The sequence below is a fragment of the Macaca nemestrina genome, chromosome 10, assembly GCF_043159975.1.
Source record: "Macaca nemestrina isolate mMacNem1 chromosome 10, mMacNem.hap1, whole genome shotgun sequence".
NCBI lineage: Eukaryota > Metazoa > Chordata > Mammalia > Primates > Cercopithecidae > Macaca > Macaca nemestrina.
The window spans coordinates 131,489,256-131,512,274 of NC_092134.1; the positions used below are offsets into that span (position 1 = coordinate 131,489,256).

At 48.8% G+C, this 23,019-nt stretch overlaps 1 long non-coding RNA gene across 1 annotated transcript in view; it reads left to right on the forward strand.

Moving 5' to 3' along the window:
- The first annotated feature begins 2,913 nt into the window (after positions 1-2,913).
- The window catches only part of LOC139356872 (uncharacterized), an 81,373-nt gene continuing 61,267 nt past the window's right edge, over positions 2,914-23,019 (forward strand). Inside the window, exon 1 of the long non-coding RNA XR_011609352.1 lies at positions 2,914-3,634. This is a non-coding gene — a long non-coding RNA (uncharacterized lncRNA). The remainder of the gene's footprint in view (positions 3,635-23,019) is intronic.

Below are 23,019 nucleotides of genomic sequence, written 5' to 3' on the forward strand. Positions count from 1 at the left end.
CAATTACAGCCCTGTCCTCTGCTGGTCCCTGTTTACGCTACCAATTATAAACAGCTTGAACTTGCTGTCCTGAGAGGCAACACACCCTCCATTCTCTCTGCACTGCGGCTGCCTTGGTGGATGGAACATGCCCCTCCTCCCTCCCTCCCCCCTCCTCTCTCCCTCCCTCCCCCCTCCTTCTTCCTGTCTTCTGTCACCTTTCTCCCCCAACCTTCTCTCCTGGTCGAGGGGCAGAAGAGAAGAGACCTCCGGAATCTTCTGCTTCATCCAAGCAGCTTGGGGGCAGCATGAACAGCTGCAATTTGGCTGTCGCAGCAGGTGCCTCAGGGCAGCCTTTCTAATGGGAATCCTGGAATCGTGTCTTTCCTTAATGTGTCCTAAAGGCTGGAGGACATGAAGTGAAACAATGTTCCATGCTCAGTCCTATGATTTTGTGTATTTATTGGACTTACTTTGAAATTAAACTAAATGATACCCAAGGTAGAGCATTAAAAAAAAAAGAAAAAACAGGCTATGGTGTTTGAAAAACAAACAAAGCCATTTGGTTTGTTGGTTTGTTCTTAGATCTTCACAGGCTCCTAGGTCACACGTTTCAGTTTCTCAGCGAGTGACATTCTCTGCAGAAGTCGTGTCAGCCTCTTCTTTGATGATGTCAGCCACAGCAGAAAGAAGCACTCCGTAGGCCTCGTGCTCAGCACCTTGGCTTGAGCTCCTGCTGTCTTCTGTTCATGCTCATCACAGCTCTGTGCAGTGGGCGTCCTCCTAATCCATGTGGGAGGGTAGAGGATGGAGGTGGAAGGGTGAGTGACGGCAGGATCACATGAGGGATCTCTCCCGAGGTAGAGAGGGGAACCGGCCCAGGACCTCAGTGCCCATCGCGTCCTTCCTCCTCCTCCTATGCTTCTGTGACTGTTTGACTCAGGCTGCAGGGACAGACGTGAGTATGTGCAGAGTGTGTGTGCACTCCTGGGGTGTGTGCTCATATTGGCTGGGAGGGATGTGAGCGTGTACAGAGCATGTGTGCACACCTTGGGGGTATGTGCTGGCGTTGGCAGGGACAGATGTGAGCATGTACAGAATGTGTGTGCACACCTTGGGGATATGTGGTGGCATTGGCAGGGACAGATGTGTACAGAGCGTGTGTGCACACCTCGGGGGTGTGTGCTGTCGTTGGCATGGACAGACTTGAGCACGTACACAATGTGTGTGCACACCTTGGGGATATGTGGTGGCATTGGCAGGGACAGATGTGTACAGAGCGTGTGTGCACACCTCGGGGGTGTGTGCTGTCGTTGGCATGGACAGACTTGTGCACGTACACAATGTGTGTGCACACCTTGGGGATATGTGGTGGCATTGGCAGGGACAGTTGTGTACAGAGCGTGTGTGCACACCTCGGGGTTGTGTGTTGGTGTTGGCACGGACAGACGTGAGCGTGTACAGAGAATGTGTGCACACCTGGGAGTGTTTGCTGGTGCTGGCACGGACAGACGTGAGCGTGTACAGAGCGTGTGTGCACACCTGGGGGTGTGTGCTTATGTTGTTTTGTAAGCGGCAAATACATGGCCCATTGCCTAGGGCGGCCCTGCGCCCGTGCTGAGTCCAACAGTGGCCCTCGGGTTGGGGCCTCCATCTCCCCAGACAGCACTCGAGTGTCTTGAGGTTTCAGATTCTTCCTCTCCGGGTACTTGGGCCTCCTCAGGACCAAGCATCAGAACCAGCCAACTGCAAACTACAAGAACGTTCAAATGCATCTTCAGTAGGAAAAACAAAAGCAATTGGAATAATTTTCCAACATGACCCCATGGTTAAGCCGTTAGAAGCTCCAGACAAGATATTGAGTCACTTTAAAATTCACACCAATTAAAATGGTTGTGAGAGTTGCAGAGCTTTACCGCTAAACCTTGAAATAATTGAAGCGTTCTGCTCCGCTTGCTTACAAACTAGGGTTGGGGATAACTTTCAGTCCAAAGTAGCAACCTTCTAAATCCAGCTTAGATGTGAGGCTCCCGCTGACACAGGAAGAGACAGTGGCCCTTGTTTATTCTCCTGTGTTCAGATACTTTGTCATTTTTTCTTTGTATCCTGATCATCACTTCTGCTTTTCCAATTCAAACTAAAGGGAGTTTAGTTCTGTTTTAGAGAAGCTGTGGTTAGTGGTCTCTTTTCATGGTTTGCTTAATCTCTTCAGTTTGGTGCTTACATTTACCCAAATGGACTTCTCTTTAGTAAGACGGTGCCGTAGCCCAGGGCTTCTCCTTCCATATCTGCTCCCCAGGAGGCCCCCCAGGAATGGGAGCTGGAGATCCAGCCCCTCTCCGTGTGCCGTTTTCTTTGAGTCCAATGTAGGTTTGGCTCAGAGAAGAAAACGGGCCTCCGGGTTGGGTGCCTCTGACTGCTTGCTTGTGAAATGTGTAATGATAAGGCGCCTTCCAAACTAATTTTACACATTGATAGTTGTAGCTTGAAGTATCGCTGCAGTCATAAGAATAAGAAACACTCCCATAAAGTAGATAAACAGAAAAAAGCCATAAAAGTTTAATAAAGGGCAAATAAAATGGTGTTGTAAGAAGGTACAGTGGGAAATGCTCTCAGTCCACCCAGATCGGCTGTGGCGTCCTCCTGTAAATACATTCAGCTACGTGTGGCCCTGATCACAATCACTACTGTGAATCGTGATCCAGAATGTTCTTGGGGGCGGATGCCTGGACTGTGCCAGCAGCTGAGTCTGATTGGGCGTCACGGCGGTGATGTGCTTAGCGCGGCCAGCTGGGCTGAGGGGTGGCCACCCGTGCAATCGCCACGTGCAGCCACTATTCTGGTGATGGAGTTGCACGCTTCACATCTTGTCCACCTGGGCTCCTTAAAGTACCGGGAACCCAACCGCAGGTGGGTGCCTGCCGACATGGGAGCTTTCTTTTTTATCCAGGGCCCTCTGGCGCTGCAGACCCCAGCCACCGGTCCCTTGAGCCCACGGGGAGGCACCACAGGACTCCGCTGGGCCATGGAGGTCCCCGAGCAGGTGGTCATTTGTTGCTTATGAAGTGGTCCATGGCCTGTGAGTTTATTCCCGGGGTCTGTGTGGGCGAGAGTAACCAGTTCACAGCTGGGCACTTACCCCTTACACAGGTGACACTAGTTGAAGTGGAATCTATATTAGCTCGTACGGGAGTACGTGAGGAGCTAGGAGGGTGGGGAGGCATGGCCCTAGCGTTAGAGCCCGGGCTCCTGACATTCTGTGTCTTCCTGTTGAGGGGCCGTCAGGGCCGCTGTGGGTCCTGAAGACAGTGGGTGCCATATGGACCAGGGGGTGTGGAAGCCTCTAGAGGTTGCGGGAGGCAAGGAGACGGTCGCTTTCCCAGAGCCAGCCCTGCCGACACCTCGATGTTAGGTGGTGGGACCTGTTTTGGACTCCAGCTTCCAGAAATGTGAGAAAGTAAGTCAGTGTTTAGGGCGCTAAATTTGGGGTGATTTAGTGGAGAAATAGAAAACTAGTCCACGAAGGTGCACGCATTGAAATGTGCTCTGTCCAGGTGTTCACAGTGGCGTGAGGGGGATGGCATCAGGGTTCTGGGAACCGTGCAGTTTTACTGAAGGAAGGGAGCTCGCCACGCCTTTCCTCATGTAACTGAAGGTATGTATGCCTGCCACACCACCCAGGAGACAGGGACTAGAATTCTGACTTTATTTCTTACGGGAACCAAGCCACAGTCAGAACACAGTGAGGGCTGAAATGAGCTTCCTACAGCCTGAACTGGGAAGAGGAATGGCAAGTAGTTTGTGTTTTTCTACACAGACCTGTCCTTTCAGGTTTTAAGTTCTGGAAAAAGGGAGAAGCCACACACCTCGGCGAGGGACAGTGTTTCTGGAGGTGGTGTGGCTTCATCCAGAACGTGGCCATGTGGCTGGGACGCTCAGAAACTGCCCTCCAAGGGCACTCATCTGTTCCTTATTGCACTAATACCTCATTTATAGAAATCCACAGAAATTCCAGAGCAGTGCGGGAGGCATCTGGTCTGGATGGGTTTGTGTGGATCGAGGGCATGGGGTGTTGTCCCAAGTGCTTATCCTGATCTGGCAGAGGCTCTGTTCCCAAATAATAATTCCACAGTTTCACAGACTATATGTGAGGAATAGTCTTTTAACTTTGTTGCATATAAAGGAAACAAAGTATGTCTTGAGGGTCCAAAAATCCATTTAGTAGTCATGGCTGTAAACTCATACATGGGGCTTTGGGATGGAGTGAAAAGCACCGTCACCTGGCGTGGACGCTGCGTGGTATTTTTAGTGTGGTGGCTTGCTCGTGCCTTGAGCTCCATCTGCGGTGTGAGCAACAGCTGTGCAGTTGAGAGATGTGGGCAGGTCAGCTTGCTCCTCCAGGTGCGTGCAGGCATCCGGGTGAGGGGCCTGGGATGAGGCCACGTCAGTGGCAAGGAGCTTGGTTGTGTCAGCAGATATGTCTGCCTCTATGGTCCCGCAAGCCAGCCAGAACCCAGTTTTCCTTTGGTCATCTAATGCCAGAAAAAAAACTGTTTCTTAGAGATTCTCATAATTTATATTAATGAACCATTTGACCATACATAAAATGTTATAAATGCATGAGGCTTTACAACTTGGCAGATATGTAACTCACATGTTATGATTGAATCAAACTGTTGAAGATACTTGTTTCACTTGAAGGTTTTTAGCATTTTATGCACAAACCAAATGCCAATAGCATTTTGAAAGAGTATTTTGGAATTTTAAACAGAGTGAGACAGTACTGGGTCTCTGGGATGCTGGTGAGGTGGACGTGACCTCAAGCTCTTGGAGCTTGCAAGCAAGCAGGATTCCTAAATTGTCACACCTGCAGTGCTGGAAGTCAAAGTGGATTTCTGTAAACGAGGTATTAGTGCAATAAGGAACAGACGAGTGTCCTTGGAGGGCAGTTTCTGAGCCTCCCAGACACCCCAGGGGGAAGTAGGGGAGGGGTGCAGTTACCCACCAGAACCTGGACGGTGGAGCCGGGTTTGCAGGTGGCCCTACGTGGCAGGTCATTACGTGCAATAAGGAACAAGTGAGCGCCCTTGAGGGCGGTTTCTCAGCCCTCTTGGGAACCGCAAGTGGAAGAAGACCCAAGGTGGGGGGTGGGGGGGGGTCAGTTATTCCCTGGAGCCTGGATGGTGGCGCCGGGTTTGCTGGTGGTCCTGCGTGGCAGGTCATTACGTGCAATAAGGAACAGGTGAGTGCCCTTGAAGGCAATTTCTCGGCCTGCTTCAGAACTGCAAATGGAAGACGTCCCAAAGTGGGGGGGAGAGATGGTCAGTTATCCAGTGGGACCGCGTTTGCTGGTGGCCGCTGCATGGCAGGTCACTGCGTGGAGCCATGGGAGGTGAGTGGAGTGGGAATGGAGGACGCACCCTCCAGAGCTACTTCTGGGAGTTGACTCTGGTAGCAAAGGGGGCATAGAGGGATTCCCATCAGGGGCAACACGGCTGGTGTCCCACGTGTACTGGACGCCAAGGTGTGGCTATATGTGATCTCAGTCTCCACAGTCACCCTGGGACATGGGTTCAGTTACCTTTCCATTTCTCATTTGAGAAATCTCACAGGCTCACATCACAGCTGGGTGGGTTAGAACTCATGTCTCAGGCAGGATTGGTCCCAGAGCCCAGCTCTTACCCCACCTGCTCTTTTCAGTCCACCAATCTTGAGAGGGGTGTGTGGTGGTGGTGATGGGCGGCTGAGAAACCAAAACAGTAGAAGGGGGGGCAGGAAATAAACCAGGCAGGAGACACAGGCAGTGCTTGGGAGGTCTGCGTGGGGTCTGGGTGTGGGGGGGCACCTCTGGGCCTGTGAACCCCATTCTGTGCTCCTGGCTTGCCCAACCTTGGCCCTCAGCCACATGCTGCACACTTTAGGTGAAATCTCAGTCCCTCGCGTGGTGTGGGCATCTTTTCTCCCTGGCTTTGCCTCTCCTTAAATCACGGAGTCTCAGTGGGGGTGGCAGGGTGGTTGGTGGTCCCTGTAATTTGCCTTCCACCTCCCCATCCTTGTCCTATCCGGCCTGTTACCTGAATCTGCCTCTTCAGAGCCTGCAAATGAGTGGAGGCCACGGCAGCCTCTCACTGACCGGCCTCTCAAACTTGTTTATTCATCAGAGTTGTGTTAAATGCTGATTCCTAGGCACCCCATTGGACTCTACGCCTGCCTGGCATGGGTACTTTGAGTAAAGTACAGAGGGTTGTTGGGCTGTTGCAGGAGGGAATTTGCATTTGCAGAATGTCCACTGTGGTCCTTCCAGCACTCTCCACACACACGTGGCATTAAGCCTGGAAGGACCTCTGGGTGCTGTGCTGGTGAGGAAGCCTCAGCTGGACGAGGGGCTGCTGGGGCTCGGACTTGATTCCTGGGCTGGGGGCTGCGGGCTTGTTCTCTTCAGTGGGCCTGCTGATGGGATGCCCTGGGAAGTCCTGCTGTGCACTCGGGGGAAGGTGCAGAGACAGGCTCAGGGAATACAGACCATGGATTTAAAAATTCCTACTGGAAAATCTTTTATGAGCAAATTTGCATCTGACTGAAGACAATCATTGCTTGAATAGTTGGTTTATTTACAAAATTGGTCCTATGAACAAACAGATTAAAGTTTTCATTCATGCCTTGTCTATAAATAGGAGCTATTACCACAACCTAAATTAGCTTTACATTTTGTATCAGATTGCAGTCCAGATTACAAACGGCTGCTTGATAATCTAATTGAGAAAATGGAGGAATTTAGTACTTGGAACCCAGAGTGAAGAGAACAGAATTGCTTTGATTTCTCAAAAGTGTGTGACTGAGGGGGTGACCTGGGGTGAAGAGAAGTGGGGAGTCATTACCCTGGAGGAGATGATCTTCCCCAGCCTTTCTCAGCTGTCTTCTCAATAAAACAAAGGGGCGATAAATGGAAAAATTCAGCACTGAGTTCGTCTATGCCCTGAGCTTCTCATACGGTCATTAATGTGACCGGGCTATATCTGTGAAGCCTCCATAGAGGCACAAAGGAATTAGGCTAGAGTAAGGCAGCCAGCGGCCTCTGGCGTTTGGACCGCGTGTCATTTCCTAAAGCCCTTTTGGGTGAAATGACAGTCGCAATGTCTGTTCGGAGGAGTGTAATCTCACATATGAGATGCAGAATTTAAACACCAAAGCCAGGAAGCTTGGTGGGAGTGGCTGTCTTCCAAGTGCTTTTCTGTGCTGCCGTGGACGAGGCCTGGATGTGTCATCTGTTGGTGAGATCCACTGGTGAAGGGGCTAAGCAAACCCTGGGGGGTGGGGGGGTGGTGTGTGAAGTTACATCTCTTCTGGCATCCCAAGTAAATACATTTTGTAAAACTTGTGAATTTGACCCTGACCCTAACCCTGAGTGTTGAAGTCTGGTGCAGTGTCTTGAGCCCTCTTCTGTATTGAGGATGAGTGACTGTAAATGACCGATTCCTCAGTGGTGAAGGTTCAAATTTAGCTTCCCTGAGGAAGCCAGACCTCAGTCACACGTATCTCCATTGTAAACACTGCGGCCCCTAGGCAGGTGGCTGCAAGTTTCCAGGCCCTCCTTGGAGAAGCAGCCATGCGGTGCTTGGTGATTTGACAACATCAGCTACCTTCTGTCTTCTGTCTAATCACGGTACTAAATGATTCTCCTACAAGGAAATGGATCTGATTTCTTCCCCAATCGTTGGAAGAAGCAGCCTGCCTAGGGACTGCACCATCCTCTGCACTTTCACAGCGAAGCTTGTGTCTGTCTCTGAGGAGTGTCACGTGTGTCGTGGGAATCGCGGGAATCGCCTCAATTCTTGCTTTTGAGGGCTCGGGCAGCTCTGCCTGTTTCACCTGGGATGAGCAGCGGGTGGTCTCTGGCTGCTGTGGGACTAGGGCTTGGGGTGCCTCATCACATCCGGTGACCTATCCAGGTGGGCATCATTGTCTTTTGCCTGTTGGCTGAGGCAGCTGTGATGCTATGGGAGTCATGCTTGTGTCAGGGCCAACCCAGTTCTTCCCATGCACACCTCTCCTGCTGGAGTGTCTGTCCTTATGATGACGTGTTGAATTAGCGTGGAGAATGGAGAGAGGCTCTGGGCCTCTCCTTCCCATTCTTACTCCCTGGAGCTGTGATGCCCGACAAGGGAGCCCATAACATGAGACTCCTTTAATTAGAATAAAGATTTGATTACATAGCTAATCACACTGGAAAAGAACTTCACAGGTTAAATTCCAGATTCAGCCCTTTGGGTCTAGTGACCACGTTTCAGGGCTCAGCAGCTGTAGGTGGCTGTTGCCTTCGAGTTGGCTGAGCAGATTGGGACGTTTCCAGTTCAGCCGGCAGTTCTTTTGCATGGCTCTGCCTGTGGTGAGGGCACCTCAGCTGGAGACCCTTGTGGGGATCCCTTAGGCCTCTGGCTGCAGCCAGGCTGCACGGTTCCTGTGCCCCGGGTCCTCTGCAGGCCCAGATGGATCCCACCACAGAGCCAGCACTGCTAGACTTGTGGTACTGTGTGCAGACACAGAGGGGCAGGTCCAGGCCTTGCAGGGGCTGGGGTGACTGGCCTCTTTAGCCAGGCTCCTGTCTCCGAGTCTTCATGGGAAATGCATCCACCATCCACACCGTGCACCAGAGGAAAACTGCAGGCTTCTCTGTGGATGGTGAAGTGAGATCATACAGAGTGACTAGGCTTGGGCTCCTGACCAGTGTGGAACCTGATGATACCTTTAGGTGGAACCTGACATGCCTCCGTGTGTACATGGCAAAGAGAATGCAGCGTTGTCAGCTTGAATCCAGATGTGCTCCCGTTTTGAGGTGGAAGGTTCTGGGAGTATTGACTGTTGGTGATTGTCCTCCGTGGAGGACTTTGAATGCAGGCACTGGTTTAGGATAACCCTGGTTTCCTGGTCCTGTATGTGGGCATCCCTGAATATCCCGGGCTGGAGGAAGGCAGGGCAGATGGGAGGGTGATAAGCGGTGAGGTGTTTCCAGCTGTGGGGAGTGATGCCATCAGATGGCTGAGATCAGGAGGGTGGTGGCCGGGGGACCAAAGCAGGGGTGCGTGGAAATGCCATGTTTCCTGGGGCGTGGGGAGGACCTGTTGAACTCTATTCCTGGGCAACAGTTCTTCCATTCTCAGGAATCGGTGCCATTGTAAATGAGTAGCAAATTCTGTATTTGCTCTAACTACTTACTGTTAAGTCCCCATCCCAATTACCGTGAATTAGCAACAGTGATAACAGCTTGCCTGGTCAAGCCTTGCCAAGAAAAACAGTGGAACTGGTTTTAGTTGCCTTGAGTTCCCTCCAAATCAGATTCCTTAGCGGCTTGTGTCCCCACAGCTGCTGCAGTTCCCCCTGGGCGTGGCAGGCACATTCCAGACATTCACATCTCAGTCAGATGCAGGTGTGCACATTATTTATAGAAAATCGCACTGCGCTGTGATTGGCTTGAGCTGACATTTTCTAGGTGGGAGGTGGAGGCCAAGGACCTGTGAGGGACTGTCCTCGTGTCCGAGTGTTCTCTCATTGGAGCAGGTGCACATCTGTTATTCAGTTCTAATGGGATGAAATTAGAAATATGAATTTTTAAAATTCACGTGTTATGAACTCTCTTCAGTGATTTCCTCTGAAATGAGAGACTATTTGTGGACAAGGCACTTAGCCTGCAGCTCTCCTGAGAACTGTCCTAGACCTCGATGCTGTCCTATGGCGTCTTCCTGGGTGTGGGGTGCTCTGCTTGAAGCAAAACCAAAGGAAAGAACATGGTCAGTGTGCATCACTACTGCAGCCAGCTCAATGCACACCCACTGGGAGGGGGGCCGGACCACTTAACATTTTAAATGCATTTAACATTAAACCAGCAAGTCAGCCAGTGCTTTCTGTAACCAAGCTGCCTGGCTCATGGGAGCCTGACACTTTTTGGAAGAGAATACTTGTGTCTGTGGAGTGTCAATATTTGTCTCATTTCTTGAGACTTTGTTCAAAGTGATGAACGTGTGTAAATTAGGACATTTTTGTGTAAATTGGGCCACAGAGATCTCTAGGCACAGTCAGGGGAGTAAACGGTTGTGAAAGATGCCGCCTGATGTGAACCATGGCCAGGCACTTTGGAACCTGGGATCCCATCTCCAGCCTTTCAAAGGACGTAGAGGAATATAAAATGCAGACGCGAGAGTTTATATTTTGGGCATCTCTGTTGTTTTGAAATCAAAGTGCAAAGAAAAAGTTTGCCTTGAGTTCTTGCCCCATACTTGTTTTTCTCCTGAGGTTTTAAAATTTTCTTAACTGTGCTTTTTTCTCCCCCGGTCCTTGGGGACCTTCTATCTTATCTTCTTAAAAGATATGGTTAAATTCAACACTGAAATTTAAAAACATGGTTTCATACTATTTTTCTTTTAACCGATGTATCTGACATTGGTGAAGAACTAAGTGGGCGTGTTGGTTTATTTTTACTTTTTTGTGAGAGTCTTGCTGTGGTGCCCAGGCTGGAATGCAGTGGCATGATCTTGGCTCACTGCAGCCTCACCTCCTGGTTCACGCCATTCTCCTGCCTCAGCCTCCTGAGTAGCTGGGATTGTAAGTGCCTGCCACCATGGCTGGTTCATTTTTGTATTAGTAAAGATGGGGTTTCAACATGTTGGTCAGGCTGGTCTTGAACTCCTGACCTCAGGTGATTCCCTCACCTTGGCCTCCCAAAGTGCCGGGATTACAGGCAAGAGCCACCACACTCGGCCTGGGATATTCTTAATTGTAACTGTAACAGATCCCTTTAATAAAAACAAAACAGAACAACAACAAAAAAACCCAGCTGTCTGAAAAGTCCCAAAATTAAAGAGCTCACTTGGACACGGATTTGGACACCAGTGGAGTGGCCCAAAACAAACCATAGTTACATGGGCCATTCGGCCTGTTAGATCCTTAGGGTATTTGAAGTCGTGGGGATATTTGCATTTCTGCCTCTGGATATCGTGCTAGTATGAATTTGACTAGTGTTTGAGGGCCAGGCTCAGATCTGGGAAAACGAGCCCCTGTCCTCATGGTTCTTCTCTTCTGTGTGTGTGTGTGTCTTAGGAAAATAGAAAGCATAAGAGATTTTTTTTCAATTAACTGGGAAGATGGAAAAACAAGCTTAAGATGTTGACTTATTTAGAAGAAGGGAAGTGCAAGGAATACTCAGCTTTGCTGCTGCAAAAAGAGGCCCCTGGCGGAGGCTGTTTCAGAGGTGGGATCTCTCTGAGAAAGGTGGTAAGAGGCAATAGGATGCCCCATCTGGTTTACCAGAGATGGGGTAAGTTAGTATCCCCAAAACAGCCTCAGCATTCTGGAAAAGGCTTCGGAAAACCAGCTAGGGTGTGGGACCTTGTTGGCCGCTGGGTAGAAGGAAAACATTGCTGGTCCTGAGGACTGTACTGTTCAACTGCTATAAAGAGCTACTTGAGGCTGGGTAATAAGGAAAATAAGGTTTAATCGGCATACAGTTCTGTGGGCTGGACAGGCTTCTACATCTGGGGAAACTGACAATCGGGGTGGAAGGTGAAGGGGAGGCAGGTATGTCTTCACATGGCTGGAAGGGGAGACAGAGTGAAGGGGAAGGTGCCATGCACCTCCAAACAACTAGATCTCAGGAGAACTATCATGAGGACAGCACGTGGAGGATTGTGCTAAACCAGTAGAAACCACCCCCATGAATCAATCACCTCCCATCAGGGCCCACTTCCAACACAGAGTTACAGTTCAGCATGAGATTTGGGTGGGGACACACAGCCACACCATGTCAGGCTTCCCATTCTTCTGCATGTGCTTGGCAAATGCTTCTGTCACTTGTTTTGGTTTTTGTTGATACATAATATATGTACATATTTTCAGAGTGCATGTGATATCTTGATTCATCCCTATATTGATCAAATCTGGGTACTTGGGATGTCTTTCACTTGAAATACTTTCTTTTCCTTGTGCTGGTAATGTTCAAGTTATTCTCTCCTAGCTGTTTTGAAATACACAGTAGATGACCCACTGCCATCCCCCTGCTGATTTATCAATAGTAGGTCTTGTGCTCCCGTTAGGCTGTGTGTTTGTGCCTGTTACCAGCCTCTGCCCATCCTGCTTATGAGTGGGCTCTGCTGGGCCCTGTTGGTCACCTACTCTTGGCCTCCATGAGATCTGCTCTCAGCTCCTGCTTATGAGTGAGAACATGCGCCGTTTCTTTGTTTGGCTCGTTTGCTTAACGTCATGTCCTCCAGCTCCATCCATGCTGTCGCGGATGACAGGGCTCTCCACTGTGGTGGAGTATTGCTCCTGTGTATGATCAGGCCACATTCCCTTCATCCCCTGTTGATGGGCACTCAGGTGATTTCGGACCTTGGCTGCTGTGGATGGTGCTGCATTGAAGCCGGGAGCAGTCACTGGCTTTATACTCGGGGGACGTGAGCCACTTTGATGTTCTCAAGCAGCCTATCCCCAAAATCCTCCATGGAATGCCGCATTCCTTTGTGCCCATGGCTTCCACTAGGATGAACCGCTGGGAAGGGACTTTGAGTGAACGCTTGGGTTTCTGTCTTTAACTGGTACCTGATGGCACTGACCAAGTAGGGGTCCCAGTGACCCTGGACACTGCCTCACATAAGGTCCAAAGATGCAGTTAGGTTCTTTTTTTAACTTTAAAAAAAAAAAAAAAAAAAAAAAAGCTTTTGACCTGGTTAAGCTATAGCATTATCAGTGTTTTTCATATTGAAAAGATGTATATTTTATTTTCTAAGAAGGAAAAAAATCCTGTTAAATACTCTAACCACAGATTAAATCATGTCAAGGAAAGAGGTACTATTTTGGGGGAAAATCACCCCTTCATGTCAAAGATGAAGGAGATTACTTACATAGTTTGAGTTAATGATGAAATCTTAAGTGGTTTTGAGAAGACAAACTGTGGATGCTGCAAGACATGAGACTGAGGCTGATTTAATGTTAGTCATCCCTGATAGAATGCGGCTATTTAAAGCTTGCTCCAGTATTGCTTGATAGATTGTAAGTTATTGTAAAGAGCTGTTTGATGCTTTTATTTTACAAAATATTGAGAAAAAGTTTGACAGCCAAGGAACAGCCTTCAACCAATTTCTTCCTAATTTCTATCACCAGAAAAATGTGTCCTGTTAATTCCAGAATTTACTTTTGGAAAGTTCCTGTAAGGAGAGCAGAGGTATTGGTGGTTGAATGGTGACTTGAATTTAGGTGAAGACCGTTAAATATTTCATAGTCATGTTTGTCTTGGTGGTTTTAGCAATTTTATATTAAATTTAGAACTGCGAGTCAAACCAAATGTGTTCTTTTGCTTTTGTGATACTCCTTTGTTTGTATAACTATATGGTAAAGAATGATAAAATGTGTATAGGTTATTTTTTCTGTGTAGATATTAGGATTTTTAGGGGAACAAATTAATCATTCTAATAGACATTGCGCTGTATGTTGGGTCCTTTGCATTTTGAATCAGTATAATGAGGACCACTTGAAAGTATGTTTCTATACAAGATCTTTTATATACTGACTTGTGTTATACAAAATCCTTCATCCTCTAAGACTAAGCAATGGGTTGGAGGAGAGGTTTAATCCCCCATTAGGTCTATTCCAAATGCCCAGAATTGAATGCAAGTAACAATTATGCTTTTGAAGTGGGGTGTGTGTGGGGGCGGGGGGTGGACTCCTTTTGAGGTCATGGGAGGGAGGTAAAGCAAAGATCAGATTTGCTGAAGAACATTTGTGCATATTCTAGTGGAGAAGTCATATGACTTGACTGCACTTGCGTACTCTGATTTTGGTTTCATTAGTGTCCATAGCCACAAGCCTCAGCCGCCTCTGGGAACCACACTGAGGGGCTGTGGTGAGGGTTATTACAGAGTGGTGTGTCTTAGTGAATGGCACAAATGGCCTTGTGGGCCTACTTTGGGTTTGCTTGAACCTGTAGATTGTTAAACTAATTTTAGTTTAATATTTTGAGGATTATAAATTATGATTCTTGTCTAAGAAGGTGTTTCTATTGTCTCTGAAGACAGGAGCCACAATACAGATGGTCCCTGGCTCACAATGGTTACATTTGTGAGTTTTTTTTTTTTTTCAACCTTGTGATGGTGTGAACTAGTCACAGTCAGTGAATTGTTCGACCCGAGATGGGCTGCCTCTGGTTGAACCCGTTGTAAGTTGAAACTATTACATCAAATGCACTTTTTATTTAGGATATTTTCAGCTTACACTGGGTTTATTGGAACAGTTTCATCCCATGGTAAGTCAGGGAGCATATGTGCTCATAAAAGTAGAGATGATCTCATAGATACCATGAGATATAATGTCTCTGATGTTATCGAGATACGATGAAAACAATCAAGTGGGACTTCGAAGCCTTGGAGGGACTGACTCACATGGGTGGCTCCTGGAATTCAAACGTGGGCGCCACTGGCTTGTGGATGTGAGGTCTTTGCCTTCTGCTTAGTCCAGTGGGTTATCGACTGCTCTCCAGGGCAGAGAGGTCCAGTGTTCCTGTGTTTAGGTGTTTGAGCTGCCTTAAGAGGCTAGGTCAGTTCTCACTGGTGTCTTCAGGGCTTTAGGCCTTCGGAACAAGCGGGAGGAAGCACGACTTTGGAGAGCTTTGGAAATCTCAACGGACTTCAGAGCCATCCCCTTGGCAGGAGAGAGCCCCACTGGAGGCGAGCAGGGTGCCCTGCAGGCCTGTGCAGGGCCCAGGAATGTACGGACGTTGTGAGGGCCACAGGACACAGATCGGTCTTGGCTCACAACTGGTGTGATGGCCACACAGCATTTCTGGCAGGTACATGAATGCGGGGACTTGGGTTTTGGGGTGTGTGTCCTGGTTGCCTAGTTGCTTGGAAGACCCCTATTCAGACCCCAGCCTGAGTTACCGTGACAGGCCTCCCGTTTCACAGGCCACAAGGAAGCCGTGGCGTCAGTCACTCGGTGCCCACCAGATGTCAGATGTGCTTGTGTATCTTCCCTGGTCTCGAAATGGGTCTTGTTTTGAGGTTATAGTAAACGTTCTTTAAGAGGGGTTTTTGGATTTTTTGTTTGCGAGGAGGCAGCAGGGAGAGCTTGAGCAGTGAGATCCCCTTCCCAACCAATGCGATTTCAGATCAGAGTAGGTAATTACGGCAGCGGAGCTGCGAGATCACCTTCACAACCAATGAGAATTCAGATCACAGCAGGTAATTAGGGCAGCGGGGCGGGTGGCAGAACCCTGAACTGTGGCTGTTTCTGGTGTCTTGCCCCCGCGGACAGAGCGTGCTGGGGCCTCCCTAGTCCTCTGTGGGGTGGGTGGAGCGCATGAGCCGGGTGCTGCTGGGCCGTGGCTGGCTCCCCAGCCCGGGGTTTGTGCAGGACTCCTTCTGAAGACAATTTGGAACCCAGAAAGCAGCACTGAGGAGAACAGGTTTGTGCGTTTCTGGATCCTTGGTGCTTCCCAGTCTCAGACGCTGCGCAGGCTCTGAGGGGTCTCGCCAGGGAGACTTGCACAGTCGGCCCCGGGGTGGAGTGGGGCTGCAGCGGGTCTTGCAGGAGCCGGAAGGTGGGGGTGAGTGTCTCTCACAGGACCTTTCAAATGGGCCCAGCAGGATGCATCTGTGGAAATGGTGCCACCTAATGCTGGGCTGTGGCCAGCAGGACCTGAAAGGCTACAGCGGGCTGTGTTTGAGAGCTCTTGAGAGTCTCTCCACAGTTTTCCTTGGTTTTTGTCTGTTTGGAGGACGCTTCCCCTTTTCTTGGGCTTTCCTAGCCTTCTGAGCTTCCTTGTTAAGTATGACAAAGCCCTGAGAGGGCATTTTTATGGCATAATTATGTTATCCTGGTGGCTGGGTAAATGACCTGCAAATGCGGGTGACTCAATAGCTCTGAGGGTGTTCACTATCCAAGACAGAGGTGGGAAGGAAATGTTCAGGCAGGCGTCAGAGGATCTGTTCTCTGCTTTACACTGGGGCCCTGGTTCACTGACAGTCTTCACACTCCATCCAAAATGGGGATAATGAAGTCTCACGGATTCGGCGTCAGCTGAGAGCTGCCTCCAGCACAGTCCTGTGTGAGTAACAGTTTGTATGTTTGGTGCGAAGGGCGGGCGTCATTTGATCTTATTTGTGGTGGTGCTTATTGGTGGATTTTCCGTAAGGAATTTAGACTTTATTAGCTTTGGCAAGGGAATCCTGAGCAATAAATTGGAAGAATGTTTCAGGAAATTCTGGAACCTGCAGTGAATCTGGAATCTGTTTGAAATTGAGATTTGGATTCTCATGATTTCCTAATGCTACCCCAAAACCCAGTAGTTGAGACAGTCGTAGAGCTTCAGTTGTGCTGCCCCAGTTTCCCCATTTTAAAAGGAACACGTTGCTTTCATCTAGAATGTTCTGAGCTCTGAGTGCTGCTGGCGGAGTGACCAGCCCTCTGCATCAGAGGGGAAGCCAGGGCTGCGCTCACGACGTCGCAGCAGCTGGGAGCTGACCCTGGACCTCAGGCACGTGTGCTGCTGACCATTTTCTGTAAACTCCAAGGGTGCAGTGGTCTCCTTGGCGCTTTACAGTCTTCTGAAGCTTTTGAGGTGTCTGCACCTTACAGATTTTTCCGAAGTAGACGGCCTTTTCCCACACCCTTGTGCTGAGTTTTGTCAGAGGCTGGTGTGTGGGAAGCACCACACCCACATTCTGACAGGGAAGACTCTGGTGCCCAACTGAGGTCAGAGTGGAAATTTGTTTTTCCTTCCCTCCAGTCTGGTCCAGCTGCTCCCTGCTTGGCCAGAAGAAAATCATGCTTATCCAAGTCGTAGGAAAACCCCCTAAGTCAAACATTTGTCTTTTTTCTTTATTATACCAGTTTAGTTTATATGTGAATGATAGATAGAGAAATGTCTTTTTAGGGGAAAATTTCTTTAATCACAGAGAACTTTTTGGATTAAAAACTGCAATCAAGAAGCTATTTTGTAATAAGATCTAGTTAAATACTACAGTTGAAAGCTCCTTGTATTAGATCTTAAACTTGGGCCCGGTGTGTGTGTCAGCACGCTCGTGCTCATGAGGCCAGGCTCAGCTGTGAACTACAGGCACATTACATACTTTCTGGTTGCTTTTTTGAAAGTCTTACTGCTTGGCCTCTCTGACTCAAATGTCGAGTTACATTGATTCTGTTCAGAATGATCATCCTTCTATCTAGGGTCCAGTCATCTTCCTCTTCTTTGTCTCCTACAGTACTGTGTATTTAATAGTCAAATATTTTATAGGTTATATGGGTGACTGATCTGTTCATTAGGAAAACAATGCCAATTTTTACATCATTATAATGAACTTATTAAATGATTATGTTAGTATAATGAAGTTTACATGGCAAAAGAGGCTTTGCAGATGTGACTGTAACGGACAGTGAGATGGGGGAGGACCCTGGGTTGTCCAGGAGTGGTCCAGTGTCCTCACATGTGCCTTGATGAGAGGGAGTATGAGAGTCCGCCTCAGGAGGAGACCTGAGGATGAGATAGGGGCCAGAGGGCTGTGGGGCTGAGGGCAGGGGTGGGGCAGGGGCCGGAGGGGCATGGGGACAAGGGTGGGGCAGAGGCCGGACGGGGGTGCAGGGCTGAGGCTGGGGCAGTGGTCGGAGGGGTGTGTGGCTGTGAGCCAAGCTGCATGGTGGCCTCTATGAATTGGGAGACTCCAGGCAGGAACACAACCTACTGACCCCTTGGCTTCAGCCCTGGGACTCCTGACTTCCAGGGCTGAGAGGAGGTTTGCATTTGTGGTAATTTGTTGCAGCAGCAATAGGAAGTTAATGCATTGTATCTGTTCTTCACCTCCAAACCTTTGAAAAGTAACCGTGTTGTATCGGCCTTTTGTGTGCCCTAAATTCTAATGAGATGGTTTGTAGGAAATAATGGACACAAACGATGGCAGAACAGAAAGTTGGACAGAAGCAGTGTCTTCTGTGGTTCTGTAGTTTGGGTCTGTGAAGTTAGATTTCGGTCAGAGTGTGTGTGGTCTTGTTCAGCGTATACCTGGAATACTTGTTCAGAGCTCCTGGGGGAGTGGTCTTTAACACTGTTAGGATTAAAGCTTCAAGCACATCAGGGACAGAGTTCCTGAGTCAGTGTTAGGTGACCTTCAAGTAAGAGTTGGCGTGTAGAATCTGCCCACTTTACTAGTATGAAGCAGCAAAATCTTTCTTTTTTTTTTTTTTGAGCTGGAGTTTCATTCTGTCACCCAGCCTGGAGTACAGTGGCGCGGTCTTGGCTCACTGCAACCTCCGCCGCCTGTGCTCAAGTGATTCTCCTGCCTCAGCCTCCAAATTGCATGATTTATTTTCCTGTTTTATATACTTAGTATATGAAAACTCTGCAAACTTTATTAATACAAATGACATGCCAGAACTTATGAGAATCCAGCATTTTCCCATGCAAATTAGTAGTGATGTGGAATTCTGGGCTGGTTTGGTTTTATAAGACGTAGCGGTGGATTCTTTGCCTAATTTCTGCAGAGCTAACAATTGTTAATCACCCAGCACTCTTACCTCCCCCAACAGCTCAGGTGAGGGGTGCTACCCCCGCTGTCGTGTTGACAGGTGGGAGACTGAGGCTTAGATGAGCAGGTGACATGTTACTGTCCAAACCCACCCACCCTGTAGTTTCCTGCCATGGCTCAGTTATCTTCCTGCAAGAAAGGATAGATGCCCTGATGCTGGGTAGAATTCCTTGGGAACCCCTTTCCATCCTCCAGGGAGTTCTTGCTTTACGGTGGTGGCTCACGGGGAGGCCTCTGGCCCACTGAGAATGTGATTCATATTGTAACATGACTGTCTCTCTGTCCGGCTGCTGTCGATTGGGTGATTTGTAAACAGACATTTATTGCTCACAGTTCTGGAGGCTGGGAGGTCCAAGGTCAAGGCACTTGCAGATCTGCTGCCCCAGGACCTGTGGCTCACAGATGGCAGCATCTCGCCGGGTCTCGCGTGGCAGCAGGCGTCTCCTCGGGCCTCATGTGGTGGAGGAGCAGGAGGGCTCCTTCAGGCCTCCCAACAAGGACACCAACCCCAATTCTGAGAGCGGGGCCTCCCAAAGACCCTCCCCACCTCTTAGTTTCCAGTCACTACTGCATCAGAGCCACAGCTTCTCATCTGCATTTGCTGCAGGAGGAAGATGCAGGTGCCTGTGCAAGTTGGGGTTCGGTGCAAGAAGTGGAGACCCTCTGGGAGTTTTAGCAGGAGGAACCTAAGGGCTTTGAGAACTGACACCTTAGGACTGTAGTTTTCTTCAGACTGTTAAAACCTTGGTGTGTGACAATACTGAACATTGCCTGAGCCTTGTGATCCTGTAAAACTGATGGTTAAGACATTCCCCCTCCCCACAACTGCGCCCCCACTTTGTTTACTGCAAGAAGCCCCTTCCCATGTGGCTTAGGCTGACTTTCAGATGACCATTTACCGAGGACAGGGCGAGACACAGGCCTTCAAATCCCCCTTCTCTGCCTTATAAGTGATTAGCTAAACTGCCTGTTCCCACTGATGAATCGGAACAAAACACTTGTTAGCCAAATCTTGGTTCCTCCTCTTCTCTCCTTACCCGAGCCTGAGGCCCCTCTGAGGAAACCTCTGATCCCCAATCAGCCACCCCTTGGCTTCCCCAATCGCTTCCTCCTGGCCTTGTTTCCCCTTCCCTGTGAAGGAGGGAGCAGTTCTGGCTGCTCTGAGATGCCGGCAGGCCTGCCGTTGGAGCAGTGGGCACCTCCCACCTTGAAATGGTTCTTCGTGGTGCGGTTGCGCCTAGTGGGGTGGACTTGTCTTTGACTGTTGCCTTCCACAGAGGACGGTTAGGGTGGGCAGGAAAGAATTCTCTGCTGCAAGTCTGCATTCCAGGCTGTTTCCAGAAGTGGGAATTCTCATGCCCTGCAGTCTGGGAATGGATTTCTAGTGTCCCAGCTTCAGGTGGAGTTGAAATTGAGTGAGGCAGCCCAGCACACATCTGGAACCAGGAACTAGAGCCGTTTTTAAAGTGGCAGTTTCTCCGTAAGATTACCAAAAAAATGCACTCGGCACGTTTCTTTGTTTCTCCTATGCATTTGGCCTTCTAAAATGGGAATGGTGGTTTTTGAAGCATGGATAGAATTTTAAATTTGGGGTATTGTAAACCTTAATGTAGCTTCTTAAAATGTTTGCCTGATTATCTGGAGATTTACTAAACCTTTGGAGTGGTAATAAGTTGATCTATATGACTCTGCTTTCTCTGATGCAATGAAAGTAGTATAATTAAAACCTCTGCAGTTGGGTGCAGCAGGCGATTGGCCAAAACAAATTCTGCCTTTTGGTTTTCTTGAACCAAACAAGGGAGTAGAGTGTAGGCTGAAGTGGCAAATTCATTTCAGAGCACGCCAGAGCCATCAACGATTGAGCAGCCTTCTCAGGTGAACGTGTAACGTGCCGTGAGTCTTGACAAGCCTGCCTACTGATGTGTGCACGTGACACCATGGAGCCACACCTAGGAAGATGTGGTTTCTGTAAGAAGCTTTGGAAATCCAAAGTTCAACTTAATTATCCGACTTTGTTACAGAAAAAGCTTTGACCAAGATGACCAAAGACCTGATTGTCTCATGGTCGAGACGTGGTTGTAAAATTGCCCTTACTTGGTGCCCATCAGTGTTGGTCCACAGTGATACTCCTCCCACCTCACTGAATAGTTTGGAGACTGAAATGAGACTGCGAACATCTCCTTAAGGTGAAAAGGGCTCTGGGGCATCCGGGAATATCCGCACACCCGTGACCATTCTCCTTTAAGGTGGAAAGGATGGCTGGGTCACGCGGGAGCATCCGCACATCTGTGGCTGTCCTCTTTAAGGTGGAAAGGGCTGCTGGGGTGCCCAGCAATATCTGCACACCCGTGGCCATTGTGGCTGTCCCCCTTTCTGCTCAGTCACCTCTGGGTTCCCGCATTCAGGCTTTGGGACACTCATGAGCAGCTCATCCCCCTGGGCTGGTGAGGATGTAGTGGGAGTTTGTTCTGAGGCTCTGTCACCGTCTGCCCTGTCGTGAGCTGGGCAAGGCAGCGGCAGTGACCCCGGAAGGAGTCTGGTCAGTGAGGGCTCCAGCAGGAAGTGCCGAGGCTTGAGGTGGCTCTGCCAGTCGTAACCAAATGTCTTTCCTCTTATTTCCACGATTCCTTCTAGTTCTGCGCCATGCACTGCAGAATCTCTGTGTGTCTATAAATACACATTAATTACGATACAGGTGTCTCTTTCCCCTCTGGGGCTGGGCCTAGGTGTAGTGAAGTGCAAGACCCCCTTACTGCTGGATGCCCATCAGCACGAGGCACTGCCTGCCCTGCTGACGAATGCCTACAGCGAGTCCTGGAAGCTCCCTCCTGAGCACCTGGCCCTGTAGACGGTGTACGTGGGAGACAGATGAGCTCCCCTTGCCCCGCCCTGAGCAGAGACTGGGGAGGCGGCGGCAGTACTGTCCCCCATGGTGCATCCTGGGAGCATGGAGGAAAAGTCTGTTCATGCTTAAAACAGCCCATCCTCTCAAAAGAAGGGTGACAACCACATTTACATCTGGAATCTTATAAAAGGGCCCGTCTCTTTGAGAGAAGAACTTGGCATGTGTGTGTGTACCTCTTTTTTTTTTTTTTTTTTTTTTTTTTCAAGACAGTCTCCCTCTGTCGCCCAGGCTGGAGTGCAGTGGTGTGATCTCAGCTCACTGCAAGCTCCGCCTCCCGGGTTCACACCATTCTCCTGCCTCAGCCTCCCTCCCGGGTAGCTGGGACTACAGTCGCCCACCACTATGCCTGGCTAATTTTTTGTACTTTTAGTGGAGACGGGATTTCACTGTGTTAGCCAGGATGGTCTCGATCTCCTGACCTCGTGATCCGCCCGCCTCGGCCTCCCAAAGTGCTGGGATTACAGGTGTGAGCCACTGTCCCGGGCCATATGTGTGTACTTCTTTACAAGTCTTGCCCGACCTTTGCATTTAAAAATTATTGAAAAACTTAATGTAACTGACAAGAACTTTATATGTTTCACCAAGTAAAAATTTGGAAAAGTTAAGTGAACCCATAATGGATTTATTTCTGAGTCCCACACTTGGGTTTTAAAGGTGGGCAAAACATCTCTCAGTTCTTCAGCCTGATTTCTGTGGAATCGTGAAGGAAACGTGCTGAAGTTGCCACGCGGATTTTGTTATGTGGCGGTGACAAGTGGGGCTGGTCATGAAACAACTGGAGCGATCCCTGTCCTTTCTGTGCTCCTGTTGGACACTAGGCACGTGCTTGGGTGTTTTCTGTGTGTGTGGACAAGATTAGGATAGAATTTCCGGATGATCCACGCGGTGTGGTATCTTCTCCCTTTTCTGTTATAACGTGTCTTCTGCTGCTTCTACATAGACCAAGTATTTCTCTCTTGCCTGTCTACATAAACGCTGTTTAACAAAAACTGTATTGTAGACATGTGAAGCAGAATTCCACATTATAAAGCAGATAGAGATGACTGAGTATACTGTTTTGTGGAAGGAAGGTTTAAAATGATTTTTAGCTTTTCCCTGAAAGAGGGAATAATTTTAAGTTTTTCCCTGAAATAGGGAAGAATGAAATGGGAAAATAAATTTTTCCATTTAATTGTTAGATTATATTTAATTATTTGTTAGATTATTCATGTATTGCAAGGGAAAAAGGAACTAGATCACCCCATGTATCCAAGTGAAAATTTAAAGGGTATGGGCAAATTCGTTTGAACTCCTTTAAAATTTTTTTTTTTTTTTTTTTTTTTTTTTTTTTTTTTTGGACAGTCTCACTCTGTTTCCCAGGCTGGGTGCAGTAGTGCAATGACAGCTCACTGCAACCCCATCCTTCAACCCCAGGCTCAAGTGATTCTCCTGCCTCAACCTCTCCAACTGCTGGGATTTACAGGCATGAACCACCACACACAGCTTATCACCTCTTGGAGACTAACTTTGAGTTTGGGCATTCAGTGAACTATATTTTGGTTAATTCCCAAAGTTTCTCACTGTTTATCTTTAATT